The following is a 15,174-nucleotide window of genomic DNA, read 5'->3' as shown; positions in this document are numbered from 1 at the left end:
ACCTGAATAAGACAGTCAGTCCATGAGGATGCTCTGAGAAACAGATTTCATTTCAAAGGGAAACAGGAGAATAGTCAATGAGGATCCACCAGATTCACTGGATTATTCTAGCAGTAGACAAGCAGCTGCAGGCATTCAAGCACAGCATGTGTGGTGTGCATTTGGTTCACCTCACCCAGCTTGTAGAGTTTTGGAAAATCTTAAAAAATAAGTCAAATCTAGCTGATGATACCAAGGTATGTATTATTCTACACTTCTTATTTACATTTGAAGAGCTTTATTATGGAAAACCTTTTAATTTAAACTCTAAAGTCTGACTCATGCACAGCATCTGGTACAAAAAAAAACTTCATGCTGATTTGTATAAAGAAATTCAATTTCAGGTTCAGATCATTATAAACAGATTGCTTTGTTTTCAAATAGCATATTTATTTTTAAGCAATACAAGTAAACATAAAAACTTTACATATTAATAGGATCCTGTTTGATATTTTGATGCAAGTGCATATTGCAAAATGATTAAATCAAATTAAACATGTTTATCTCCTTAAATATTTATCATTTATCTGTGGTAAGATCTTCCAGCATCCTTTCTCCTAGCTTCTTGAAATTTACAGCATATCATTGCTCCCCATAGTCACCCTATTGTACAATAGCACACCGGAATTTCTTGATTCTATCTGTGTATAAGTAAGTTTATCACCTACAAGAAAATCCAGAAAAACATTAAAGACATTTATATGTCACAAGATACAGATCAGTTTTGACCGTACGAGTTCCCTTCATGTGTTAAGCATCTGTCATCTCTGGCTTCTGCCTATTAAATTCAGTGGAGTGTCACCCAGCCATTCTGCAACTCTTCTCCCAAGTGCCCTCAGATAGGGGAAGTTCTACTTCTATTGAACTATCACACCCTAAATATCCCCCCGACCCAAATTATCATTTATTGTGCCTTGTCCAATGTCTTCTTTGGAAAACCTTCACTACAAATAGATGGTTGGTGGGGACCTTTCTATTTGATGCCCAAGTCCCAGAGCTATCGACCAAGTCTGCTCCTGCTCCTGTGCCCTGTGGCCTGAGGTATCTGCCCACCCTCTATGACTACCCATTCCATCACTCGGTGCCCTTCTCCTCCTCAGCTGGTTAGAGAACACAGGAGAGCCTTGCCAGCTCCCACTCCTCTTTCCTAAGACATTGTGCCCAAGCAATGTCATTTAGAGAGAACTGATACAAACCTTGTAGTTTTCAGTCTCAAATCCCTACAAAAAGTAGTGTCTGAAACAGCAGCATATGAAATAAAGAGAGGTTTGATTCAGGGGTCTAGAGGACTAAGCTGAGGAACTGGGAGCCCCACGGGTTTGGGCTTCTGGAAAGCTTGACAGCAAGTAGAAATGATCCCTGACAGCCACCTAATTAATTGACAGAGCATCAGAGCAAGTGCTGACGTCACGGGTGGGTCAGGAAGCAAAGGCTGAGGGGCGGGGTTAAGTTCCACAATGCCTTTGAAAGCCACATACCTATGATTTGGGAACTCATAAAGCTCCACCTGCAGACCTTCCAAAGGCCGAGTCCTTGTCCTGATGTGGACCACCTCCCTCCATGAACGGTGCTTCCTCACCCCACCAAGGTTCCCTTCCACAGACTAAACAATGGAAGCCATAGCTGCTGATACAAATTCACTCTGGAAAAGGAACCAACACTGTATGTTTATTTTTGCTCGTCTTATTTCTGGAAGGATTTTTGAACTGACTTAAAAAGGGCAGTAGGAAAACAGGACATTGACTGACAATCTAACAAGGTGGGTGATGTTTGCTATCCAAACATCCAGGAGCGATGTGTGTAAGAGATGGCTCCTGGGTGTCTCTGCTTTCTGTCAGAGGCCCACAGCCAGAGATGTGAAACAGGCAAGGGAATAAACCGCTCCAGGGATCAGAAGCTGCTGTGTACACAGAGCAAAGAAAACTCACCGACCAGAAATCTAGACAGGATGTTTCTGTTAAATCCAGTTGATAGAACTCCCTCTTGAGTCTAGGACCTTCCCACTGGGATCCTGTTTAACTCTCTCAACACCTCTTTGATAAAAGCACTCTTAATACCATTTTAGAAACCTAGATTTTGTGAGTTCCACTCTGCTCTGTTACATATTACAGGTATGTGTATGTATGTGTGTGCACACATTCACAAGTATACACATACATGAAGGCTAGTGGTTGACAGAAGATATCTTTCTCAAATACTGTTCTCCACCTTGTTTTTGTATATAGTTGCTCACTGAAACTAGAGCTCATCAATTTGGGTAGGGTAATTGGCCAAGAAGCTCTAGGATCCACCTTCTCCTCCCCAGCGGAGGGTTACAACTGCATATCACTGTGTCCCACTTTACATGGGTGTTAGGAACTCAAACTCAGGTCTTAATGTTTGCACAAACACTTGACCAGCACACTCATTACAGTTTGGACCTCAGCAAGTCATATACCCACTTTCAGACTCCAGTTCTCATCTTGAATGACAGCAATCTCCTGCCTGCTTTTTAGGGATTTTTCTGGGACTAAGTGAATCAACAAACATATAGCATGCAATTGGTGTTTGGCACATAGTGAACCCTATACATGCCAGGGTGACCGTCATTCTGTAGATGTGTAAGTTGTCACAGGGAGATTGAGAAAAATCTTAGCAGTGCAGAATCTTAGGCATGCTGAGTCTTAATCAGGATTTAGAGGAAGACTATGGAGGAAGTGTGTATTTGGAAAGCACTGGAATTTATTTTGTCATAGCCACACTTTGGAGCAATAAGTTCTTAATTCCCTATATCACCAATCTATGGAGAACAGATGTAAAATATCTCACATGTCCAATCATAAACACATTAAAGACACTAAAAATGTCCTTTATCCTATTATTAACTTAATTTTGATGCCTTGAATTTCATGCATTATTTGGTCTTTTCTGGTTACAATGGTTTCTTTTAAAAATTAGTTATACTGAGAAGATTCTATATTGTCTGTACCATAGAATAGAATAGACTTCACTGCTATTTAGTTCTATACAATGTATTTTTTAGCTTTTTTATAGATATTTTATTTAATCCTATAACAATTTTGTGGATTTAGCAGGAATGTGTTATTTTTTCCATCAATATTAACGTTTTTAAGTATTCTCACCACAAATAAATAAGTGCATGAAGCAATGCAAATGTTAATCAGAAAGATTTAGCCATACCATAAATATTCATATTTTAAAATACCGTGATCTATACCATAATATATACAATGCTTTTCAGTGTAAAAACAAATACCAATTTAATAAAAAGAACATGAAAAAATGCCCTTAAATTCTATTTTTCTACTTCAAAAATAATAACTTCTAAATAAGTTTACCATTCTTATTTTCTCAAACATTTTACAAACACAAAATTTAAGTATTTGAGCACAGTTTTTAAAGGGCTTTTTAATTTGAAAAATATGTGCTTAGATTCCATGTGGTTTTCCTAAGCCCTAGACACAACTTTGCAAATGATTCCTTTATTAAATTTTTTAAGCTATCCTAATGTGACCAGCTGCTGGAAGTTGACTGAAAGACTTCCCAAGTTTATTTACCATAAGTTAAAACATTTCAAAACAGAAAGTATTAATTACCTAAGGAAGGTATGGTGTTAATATGCTATGTATATTTGCTAATCTTTAATCTTCTGAATGATGTTGGCTTTGAGCAGTGGCTGAATAGTTTTATGAAATAAATTCACATGATTTTTCAACTGCTTTTACAAAAACACACCTACCATGTATATTCTTTTAAATATTTTCTCTCTTTCCTTTCCTTTTTTTTGGGGGGGGGTTGGTTTTTTGAGACAGGGTTTCTCTGTGAAGCCCTGGCTTCCTGGAACTCGCTCTGTAGATCAAGCTGGCCTCAAATTCAAGAGATCCGCCTGCCTCTGCCTCCTGAGTGCTGAGATTAAAGGCGTGAGCCACCACCACCCAGCTTCTGCAATATATTTTAAGTCTATCCTGTAGGTAAGTTTGCAATGCAGTCAACATTCATAAAACAAACCAGTTTTGTGTTGTGGAATAAACAAGCTCATCAACACTATCTACAGATCAGATGAGAAAGAACTGACATTCTTTTGATGGACAGGAGGAGCCCCTAGTCTTTGACACAAGGATGTTGCTTCTGTAGGATGTTATTCAACCATGTAAAAACAAAGCACGTTATTTGTTATGAGTCAGAATAGTCTCTAATTATGCTCAGTTTGATATCAATGGCATAAAAGCAATCATAGTGCAATCAAGCAAAACAACACTGCTTGCAATTTCCACTTTTTCTTCCTAAATTACCACCCTGGCAAAGGCTGAGAATTTCCTAGTATTACCAGAAGGCCAGTCAACATTCCGTTTCTATGCTCCCCTTCTGCGTGTCTGAGAAGGTGCTGTTTGTTCCTGGGGAGCATGGCTAACTCAGTGTTGCTCTCAGTATCTCCTCTCCCAGACATCTGCTGAAGGTTGACCTTTATCTTCCTCGCGAGAAATCCAGAGCTAATTCTGCACTCAGGAAGCCTGGCTCTTTAGAGATGTGCTTTCGGCACAGGACTGCCCACATGGAAAGTCCCTAGACTCCATTCAGGTTTTGCCATTTCTTTCATATCTCCATGTCCAGACTGAATAGTAAATGATACTATTGTGAAAACTCATTTGAATAGAGTGTTCATTTTCTTGCTCTAGTCAAGTCTATGCAGTATAAACCTGCCTACACCTGGAAGAAATCAGTTCTCTGAAAAATCTTTCTAAAACAGATAAGGGCCTTTAAGGGTTTAACAAATATGCTAATAAAAATAATAGTTCAACCCTACACAAAGAACTGTAAGCCTCTAAGGAAGACTAGGAGCAGGGGAAGTGGTCTTCTCCAGGAAAGAGCATACCAACAGTTGGTTGTCCACTGCCAAATGGTAAGCCCTGAAAAACATACATACAAATAACACTGCACAGACTGAACAGGTTGCATTTAGGAGAGTCAGCAATGCAGCTCAGCAAAAATGCAGCCACCACACAGTCTATAAAGCCAAACTGAAAGAACTCGTGAGGCAGATGTGGGCACTGGATTGCGGGAAACGCACCCCTCCCCCTTTCTTGGATCAATGCGGATGATGCTCTATCGTTTGTTCCTTTGGTCTTGATTAGCATATTGCCTGAGCAAATTTCCCAAAGCCTGACTAGCCTTGCAGCGCTGGAACAACTTAGCACGCTATCCCGGCATTTGCTTCTGAGTCCGTTTATCTACCATTTCCCTTGGATTTTTCAACCTCCATTTCTTTGAAGGTGCTCTGTTATTTGTCTCATTGTTTCCACCAGATTTTAAGGTTAGATTTGTGCTAACCTTATTTGAATAGATGAGAAGGATTTCCATCTTTTCCCTCCTCAGTTCCGGGATGAATATCAAAACATTGCCTGTTCTCTAGATGTTTAACAGAAGTAGCCATCAACACATATGGACATTGATCAAGGTGTCTCAATCCACCCTCCTCAGATTAATGCTTACTCCTTTTTCCTGAGGAGTTTGGTGTTAGGGAAGGCCGGCTGCTTTTCTTCACTTACCAGATACATTTTTTCGTTTAAAATAACTGATTATAAAATAAATAAATAAAAATTAAAATAAAAAACTGAATATATATGCATCTAAACTATTTGAAAATTAAAATGTTTTCTAGTATATGTAATTTCTGGTCTTGTTTATTTAATTTTGCCAGAACTTATTGATCCATTTTAACATATTTTAATTCACATTTTTAAATTTTGGGGGATTGCATATATGCACAGTATATTTTTCCACCCCTTTAAACATGGATGAGCAGGTGTCTCTCTAGTATAATATGGAACTTTTGGGGATATGCTTGAGTGGTATAGCAGGATCACGTTAGTAGGATGTGTGCCAGAGTGGCATAACTGGATCATGATGGTAGAAAAGAGTGAATCTAGAAAGAACTGAAGGAGTGAACATGATTAAAACATATACTAAACTCTTAGAGAACTAATAATAATAGTTTTAAAAACACATTATATATATATACACACATAGCTATCTAAATATATAAATATAATCAGATAAAGAAGAAAATTCTTTATTATGAGCTGAGTCTCCCAGGCAAAGCCTGTGTTTTGTGATTCATGCCAGGAGACTGGACAGGGGATGGGGTACTGAGGCTTGCTGAGAAGGAAGTGGTGGGCACGGATCTGGAGCAGGCCAGTGGCACCCAGGTAACTTCCCTCTGATCTGCCAGCACCGTCCCCTAAGACTGTGCATCCTCACTTCAGGTTCCCTTTTCTTGTGGCATCATTGTGGTCCTCAACCCTCACATTATGACTTTCTAGCTTCGGATCAGTGGATGCAGTAAAGAAAAGCTGTTCATATAAATCCTAATAGAAAGCTCTTTAATTATTCCAGTGTCTTCTCTTTCTGTACTCGCGACTGGAGCTAACTTTTAGTCTGGTCCATTATTGTGACACAGAGGTCATGTCCCTTCAATCCTATTTCCCTCTAACCTGTCTTCCACACAGCATCTCAAGGCCTCATTTTAGATAACTAATCTGTTCCTGTTACTCTCTTGTGTTGCTGTTAAATGCCCTCCAAAGAGGGTATAGGAATGCAGTCTCTTAGAGTCTTGTAGATAAATCTTCATGACTCTGCCTTAGCCTTTTTCTCCTACTTTGAGACTCTCCTAAGTCTTTGCAAATGTCCTTCAGTCATTTTAAAGATTTCCAGTTACCCTTTTTTTTAGTAGAAGTGCTAGCTGTGTAGAGCCCTCCTTGCTGCCTGGCCTTTTGTGGGTATCGCTCATGGGCATTTTATCTCTGTACCCTCTCACTCTTATCCCTCTGCATTGCGATGATGTCTCCTTACATCCTCACTGTCTACCCCTTGAGAGCAGGGACTGTTGCGTTTCTTGCCATTGTCATCCCTTAGCATGGTGCCCAGTACATAGTGTACACCCCACTAGAGTATTCAGAATAAATGAGTTCCTGGCCCCACTCTGAACATACAGCTGTTCCTAGGACAGGTAATATGGAAGAGAGAGAGAAGATTTCTCCAGATTAAAATTTTTTGCAAGAGGAGATAACCAAGAAGGAGCAAGATACCTTTGTCATAAACAGGAAGGAGACTTTCCAAATATGTATACGTCTCATATTTAAGACAAGAAAACAGAGCAGATATATATATATATATTTCATAATCACAAAAGCTCAGAACATGATTTTAACCATCCATTTTGATTGCTAACCTAAGGTCAAATGATTGAATTAGCAATTCTGTAGAATTTGTCTACCCAAACCAAGAATTTAAGGTGTTTGTATGTTTATCCACCTTTTAGGGTTTTCTGTTTGTTCCTCTTCCTTCCCCCCGCCCCCGGCTTCTGCCTAGAAACATTAGACTTAGCTCAAGAAAAGGATCTGTGGTCTCATGCCACATGCCATCTTCCAGCCTAGTGGCCTCTCCAGGGAGACACGACCCCACTGGTCTTGGGTATTGACCCTACACTATGTTGAATCTGTAGAAACTGTATCTCATCGTTTCTCTTCCTTCTTGGTCTAGGTGCCTAAACTTTCCATAAAATTATCAGTGTTTTGCCAACAGAAAGTAGCTCTGTACTTCTAGTCAAGCATTAGCCTCCTCACATAGAAAGCATGGAAACAGGAGCCTTTCTCAATGCAGTCCTGAGTCCTCAGGAACCTTGGAGTGTGGAGGCCGTGGAAGCCATGGAAGCCAGCTTCGGCTGGCTTTCTGCCCACAGCTACTGCTACTGTATTCCCTTAGGTAGCTGCCTGGCATTGGCACAGAACAGTTTACAAAACTTTAACCTTCTAGAATTCTATCTAGTAAGGAAGAAGGACGTGCATCTGCTCGGCTCATGGGCCCTCAAATCTACCAGAGTCCCTGTTATTCCTTCTACTCCAATCTAAAATGGAATGTGTGGGAGGCCCCTTCTCAGCAAGCTTCCCTAATGGTCCTATGTCTTAATTATCTGTCCAACCTCTCTGTAACTCTTCCCTCAATTCAAAAACTATCTTAACTTTTCTCTCTCTCTTTGGAAGTCAAGAACTCTTCCCCTCTCCACTGCTCATATTAAAAATTCTTGACACTGGGTTTATTTCACATCGAATACCAGAAACCCTGTTCCCTCTCACAATAGCTTGCCTCTCATTAGGTTTCCTATATGAACCTTTGTTTCCTGCTGTTTCTTTTAAGTTTTCTCTTCCTTAGGCAAAAAGCTTTAGCCTTAGACATTAGTGACGCTGGGCAGTTGGCAGAGTAAGCATGAAATTCCATTTTTCTCACTTTCTAACCCCAAATTTGAAAATTCTTATAATTTCTTCTAAGCATCAATTTCCTCAGTAGTAAAATAAAGGAATTTCACTCTATTCATAGGTTTATTGTGAACATTTATGGAATTGATACATTGAAATCCCTTAAAACTAATGCCCATATCAAATTGCCCATTCATTTGCTGGAAATGAACCCCTTTTCTAAAACACTCCTCCTGCCCTTTGTGAACGGGTTAGAAAAGCATCAACTTTGCTAGAAAACCATATTTTTGTATTATTTGTAAATATGGTATAGAATGAAGTTGGGAAGGTTTGAAAAAAATCACAAGTCATATAATAAATTCAACCAAACATTTCTTCATGTTGTTGTTCATGACTTTCATAAAACAAGGCATTGTAGGGCTTGAAGAGATGGTACCGCGGTTAAGAGCCCTGGCTGCTCTTGCCAAGTACCCCAGTTCCATCTCCTGTGTTCATCTGGTGGCTTACAACCAGCTATAACTCCAGCTCTAGAGACCGCCCCCCCCATGCCCTCTTCTGGCCTCCTTGGGAACTGTGTGCACTTGATGCACAGATAGGGATGCAGGCAAAATATGCATATACAGAAAATAAAATATTTCAAAAGACATTTTAAATGTGATATATAGAATATTGTACCAATGTTCTCTTGCATAAAATGAGGAAATTCAAAGCTACCTTGGTTAGGGCTAGTAATAAGCCCTACTTTATATAATAAGTAGAAAGATGGGTATAGCTTAAATTTTTTATCATGTATTATAAAATAAAACTTGATGCATTTTAATGCTATCTTAGTAGAAAAACTGATTCAGAAAAATCAGTTCACAAAAAAATGTAGTTTAAGGTTATGAAAAGGAATGGGACAGAGTGGCATTTAATCTGCTCAGAATGATGTTTGGAAACAAAAATCTTGTTTTGCAAATATTTCACTGTAAGAATAGTAACCTTTAAAAATTACTTAGGCATTAATGTCAGAAATAAATATGTGTGAAAGCATAAAATTTGACGCCAAGCTACTGCATAAAAACCCTGCCAAACCAGACCAGCAGACATGTAAAAATGAGAAGCAGAAGCCATCAATGCAAAACCAATTAAATATTCTACATGAATAATCAGTCTTTGCAAACAATAAGATCATTACCACTATATTTCTAATTTCGCAGAAGGTAATAAACATGCAAAAACATCATTCTCTAATTTTATCTCAATTTGTTATTATCTCCATGCAGTGTTAGCTCTTTACGGTAAAAATTCTAGTTCATGCTAGTTACCCTGTGTGTTTCTAATCTGTTCAGTGACCTCAGATTAATAGCTTAACATTATCTTTAATAAAAAGTACCCTCACCACAGAAATTGCCAACATTGTACATTCATCGGGGCTTTCTTTCTCTTTGTTTCGGGATCTGTGGTTAAACATTTACCAGCATAGTTTGTCAAAACTCTTCCTGAAGTTACAAACATGAGAAGGGTCTCCATTCTCTCCGATAAAGAGCCAACACACTAATCTTTAGGAAGTCACTGGCTGTGGCAGGTGAGGAGTGTGGTGGTTGGCTTTAATGATCAACTCCATACAACCTAGCATCACCTGGGAAAAGAATCTCAGTGAGGAATTTCAACATTCTGTTGGCCTATGGAGGTGTTGTGTTAATTGATGTGGGAAGACCAAGCCCACTATGGGTGGCACCATTCCTTAGGTAGGATGCCCTGACCTGTGTAAGAGTGGAGAAACCAGCATAAACAAGCAAGCAAGCGAGTAGCCACATATGCATTGATTTCTCTCTGCTCTTGACTATGGGTGAGATTCAACTAACTGAAGTTCCATTTGGCTTCTGCATAATGAAGAACTGAAGTCTGGAACTGTGAGCTGAAATAAGCTCATTCTCCCCTGTGTTGCTTTTGTTGGGGTATTTCATGATAGCCACAGGAATAAAGCTAGAACAATGGTCAAATCCATGGCAACAGTTTTTGTCTGCCCTTCCATGACTTCCTGAGGCAAACATTGTATTCCTACCTTCATGAAAAGTTTGTTCCGATTGACAAGAACCAGTTTGTTTTATATGCTTCCTGTGCTATTGTTTTCTCTTTTTATGTTTTTGCTCAGACACTTTGATATCATTACAACACTAGAATCACGGGGATATACAAAAATGCCTTTCATCACAGGGCACCTCATCTTTTAAGGGAGGTCAGAGAGAGGATGGGCACTGGGTGCTTCTTCAGATATTGTTGAGGAAAGAGTCTTCAATTACTAATTTCTGAAGATGGACGCTTAAAAGAAATCTCACACTAGCTCAGAATTGAGAATAATAGATGGTTATCTATTTAGGGGTAGATTTACAGATCAATATTCTATGCTGGAACGGAGAATAGCAATCGAACTTGCAGCCAGAAAAGAGGCCAGACGCATGCTTTACATTGGCATAAATAGTATAAGAGGCCACGCCCCAGTGGACAGTTAACTTAAAAGCTATTGGCTGTAGGATTTCTTACAGCAAATTTCTTGTTTATTCTAATTTTATATTTATTAATTAGGCTCTTCCAGGTAGCATGAACAGAGGAGTGATTGTATTGTATTTCTCCAACAGGAATTTGCTTATAATGAAATATGGACACAGTACACATGTGTTTTATTAGACACATATTCAGCTGTGTATAGATGTTTCTGGAGAGTTGAGCTTCCTCCTGCAGACCTTAGACAAACTCCTAAAACTTAAGGGGCCTTGAGTGTGAAGAGAGAAGACACACAGGGTGGTAGATGGGGTTCTAATTCTTTACTCTGGGTATCACCCAGATGTTAAACAATTTTAGTGATGTATCAAAGGTGGATTTCATATCTTTAGTCATATGTGTTTAGCTGAGAAATCAGAATTTATTTTTTAATAAACACGTACAATTTCATACTAATGAAAATTCATCAAATATTAAACTTTTTTAAAGGTGAAAAGGCAGCACTATGCTTGATGTTTGAGCAAATAGTACAAAATGGAACCCAAATGGATCTTGGAACTTACGCCATTTGCTATTTTATGCTCATTAAGTATCAAGATGACTTTTTAGTAAAAGCAAGCCTGTTATTTAAAGTATATGGATCCACTCACAGTAGTGATAAAAAGTAAAAATGTTCATTTTAAAATTAAAAAGAAAAAGGGTGACACCCTTCTTTAACTACTCCTAGTCAGTACTGTACTAAATGTCCCAGCTTGTATAAAAATTTTTCTAAATAATTAAGTCATCAGTCAATCAATGTTTACATATTGGAACAGCAAGAACAAAACTGCCTTTAGTTACAGATGATTTGACCCCTGGGAATCTGCAAGAGTTAGTGGAACTGACTTCACAGGATCACTACCAATCAGTATCTAATAAACAATTGTATTTTTGTCTCTCAGTAAATAAAACTTGGAAATTAAAATTTTAAATCTTTTTTTGTTTTTTTTCTTTTTTCCTCATTTTTTATTAAAAATTTCCATCTCCTCCCCTTCTCCTCCCTCTCCCCTCCCCTCCCTTCCATCCATACTCCCACTCCCTCCCTCTCCAGGCCAAAGAGCCATCAGGGTTCCCTTCACTATGTTAAGTCCAAGGTCCTCCCAACTCCCCCTAAGTCCAGGAAGGTGAGCAACCAAACTGACAAGGCGCACAGTGAGCCCGTTCCTGCTGTATAGTCCAAGCCCATCGCCATTGTCCTTGGTTTCTCAGTCCTCCCCAACCGTCAGCCACATTCAGAGAGTCCGGTTTGGTCGCATGTTCCATCAGTCCCATTCCAACTGGACTTGGTGATCTCCTGTTAGTTCTGTACCACCGTCTCAATGGGTGAATGCACCCATCACGGTCCTGACTTCCTTGCTCATGATCTCCCTCCTTTTGCTCCTCATCAGGACCTTGGGAGCTCAGTCCGGTGCTCCAATGTGGGGTTTTGTCTTTATCTCCATCCATCGCCAGGTGAAGGTTCTGTGGTGATATGCAAGATATTCATGAGTATGGCAATAGGATCTGGACATTTCTGGCTTCCTCTCCTTAGCTGCCCAAGGAACTAGCTGGGGACATCTTCCTGGACACCTGGGAACCTCTCTAGAGTCAAGTCTCTGCCAACCCCAGAATGGCTCCCTTAATTAAGATATATAATTCCCTGTTCCCACATCCACCCTTCCTATATCCCAACAATCCCATTCTCCCAAGCTCTCACCATCCTCCACTTCACACTTTTTTCTCCCCATATCCCCATACCCCCATCCCACCCCACCCCCAAGTTCCCAATTTTTGCCCGGCAATCTTGTCTACTTCCAATATCCAGGAGGATAGCTATATGTTTTTCTTTGGATTCACATTCTTATTTAGCTTCTCAAGGATCACGAATTATAGGCTCAATGTCCTTTATTTATGGCTAAAACCCGATTATGAGTGAGTACATCCCATGATCATCTCTTTGGGCCTGGTTACCTCACTCAGGATGGTGTTTTCTATTTCCATCCATTTGCATGCAAAATTCAAGATGTCATTGTTTTTTACCGCTGAGTAGTACTCTAATATGTATATATTCCACACTTTCTTCATCCATTCTTCCACTGAAGGGCATCTAGGTTGTTTCCAGGTTCTGGCTATTACAAATAATGTTGCTATAAACATAGATGAACAAATGCTTTTGTAATATGATTGGGCATCTCGGGTAAATTCCCAAGAGTGGAATTGCTGGGTCCTGGGGTAGGTTGATCCCGAATTTCCTGAGAAACCGCCACACTGCTTTCCAAAGTGGTTGCACAAGTTTGCATTCCCACCAGCAATGGATGAGTGTACCCCTTACTCCACAACCTTTCCAGCAAAGATTCTCAATAAAATACTGGCGAACTGAATCCAAGAACACATTAGAAAAATTATCCACTACGATCAAGTAGGCTTCATCCCAGAGATGCAGGGCTGGTTCAACATACGAAAATCTATCAATGTAATCCATCATATAAATAAACTGAAGGAAAAAACCATATGATCATCTCATTAGATGCTGAAAAAGCATTTGACCAAAATTCAACACCCCTTTATGATAAAGGTCTTGGAAAGATTAGGGATATAAGGGTCATTCCTAAATATAATAAAGGCTATTTACAGCAAGGCGACAGCTAACATCAAATTAAACAGAGAGAAACTCAAGGCCATCCCACTAAATTCAGGAACACGACAAGGCTGTCCACTTTCTCCTTATCTCTTCAATATAGTGCTTGAAGTTCTAGCAATAGCAATAAAACAACACAAGGGGATCAAGGGGATTCGAATTGGAAAGGAAGAAGTTAAACTTTCGTTATTTGCAGATGATATGATAGTGTACATAAGCGACCTGAAAAACTCCACCAAAGAACTCCTACAGCTGATAAACTCCTTTAGTAATGTGGCCGGATACAAGATCAATTCCAAAAAATCAGTTGCCCTCCTATATACAAAGGATAAGGAAGCAGAGAAGGAAATCAGAGAAGTGTCACATTTCATGATAGCCACAAATAGCATAAAATATCTTGGGGTAACTCTAACCAAGGAAGTGAAAGATCTATTTGACAAGAACTTTAAGTCTTATGTCTCTTAAAATAGAAGACCTCATTGGATATTTAGAAACAGATATGATGAAATTTACCTGTAGACCCAATATAAATTAAATTCAAAATTCAAAGAGGATTTCTAACACAGATTAACAGACTGACTTTATAATTATTTTAAAATGTAAAAGTCAGACAATAGACAAATAATTTTGAAAATTCAAGTTAGAGACTGAAGAGTCCTTGACTTCAAACTTACTATAAATCTGTAGTAATAAAAACAGAATAAAATTATTGTAAGACAAATATTTAGACCAACACAACAGCCTAGAGAACTCATAAAAAGACTCATGCATACACAGTCAAATTGACTATTAAGTGGAGGGAAGGATGGTATTCTAATGCATGGTGCAGGAACAGCTGGCCAGAGCATGGTGTAAGAACAGCTGCCTAGTGTATGATGCAGGAGCAACTGCCTAATGCATAGTGTAGAAACAACTGAGTAATCCATGGTGCAGAAACAGCTGACCAGTGCATGGTGTAGGAACAGCTGATCAGTGCATGGTGCAGGAACAGCTGGCTAGTGCAGGAACAACTGGCTAAAGCATGGTGCAGGACTAACTGGATATCAGAGGGGTTAGATTTTCAATCTTTACCTTACATCTTATTCAAAAATTAACTCAGTTAAAACCAAAATCTAAAACTGTAAAACAACGAGAAGAAAGCATAGGAAAGACAACAACAACAGTAACAAAAAAATTATAAACGCTAGGAGGGAAACCTGATCTTCAGAAGATACTAGTATGAAAGTGAAAAGGCCAGATCCAGACTGAAAGAATATGTATCTGACAAAGGGCTTGTGAGCAGAATCTATATAAACTCATACATGAGAGGAAGACGTGATGTAAGCCACGTAAAGTTGGCAGAAGAGCTAAAGAGGTCCATCATGAAGACATGAATGACCTGCACACACGTGAAAGGACGTAATCAAGGAAATGCACATTTTTATAAAACATAGTGAAACAGGTGGTTTCTCTATACAAGTATATGAAAACATACAAAAAACACTTACCATATAACCCAAACATCTCATCCCTTAAGTGCACCTGAAGGAAATGAAAACACGTGTTCAAAAAAGTGATTTGCATATGAATGTTCCCAGCAGCTTTGTAGTGGTTTCTTTCGTGTTACCATGACCTAAACGCCTGGCAGGAGTGACTTGAGGAAGGAAAGCTTTGTTTTGGCTCCCGGTCTCAAGGATCCCTGTCCATCATGGTGCAGAAGGCGTGGCTGGGCGGTTCCAGGGGGACGGGACTGTGGGATGGCAG

This window comes from Arvicola amphibius, chromosome 3, assembly GCF_903992535.2.
Source record: "Arvicola amphibius chromosome 3, mArvAmp1.2, whole genome shotgun sequence".
NCBI classification, from domain to species: Eukaryota; Metazoa; Chordata; class Mammalia; order Rodentia; family Cricetidae; genus Arvicola; species Arvicola amphibius.
This window is presented reverse-complemented; position numbering follows the sequence as displayed.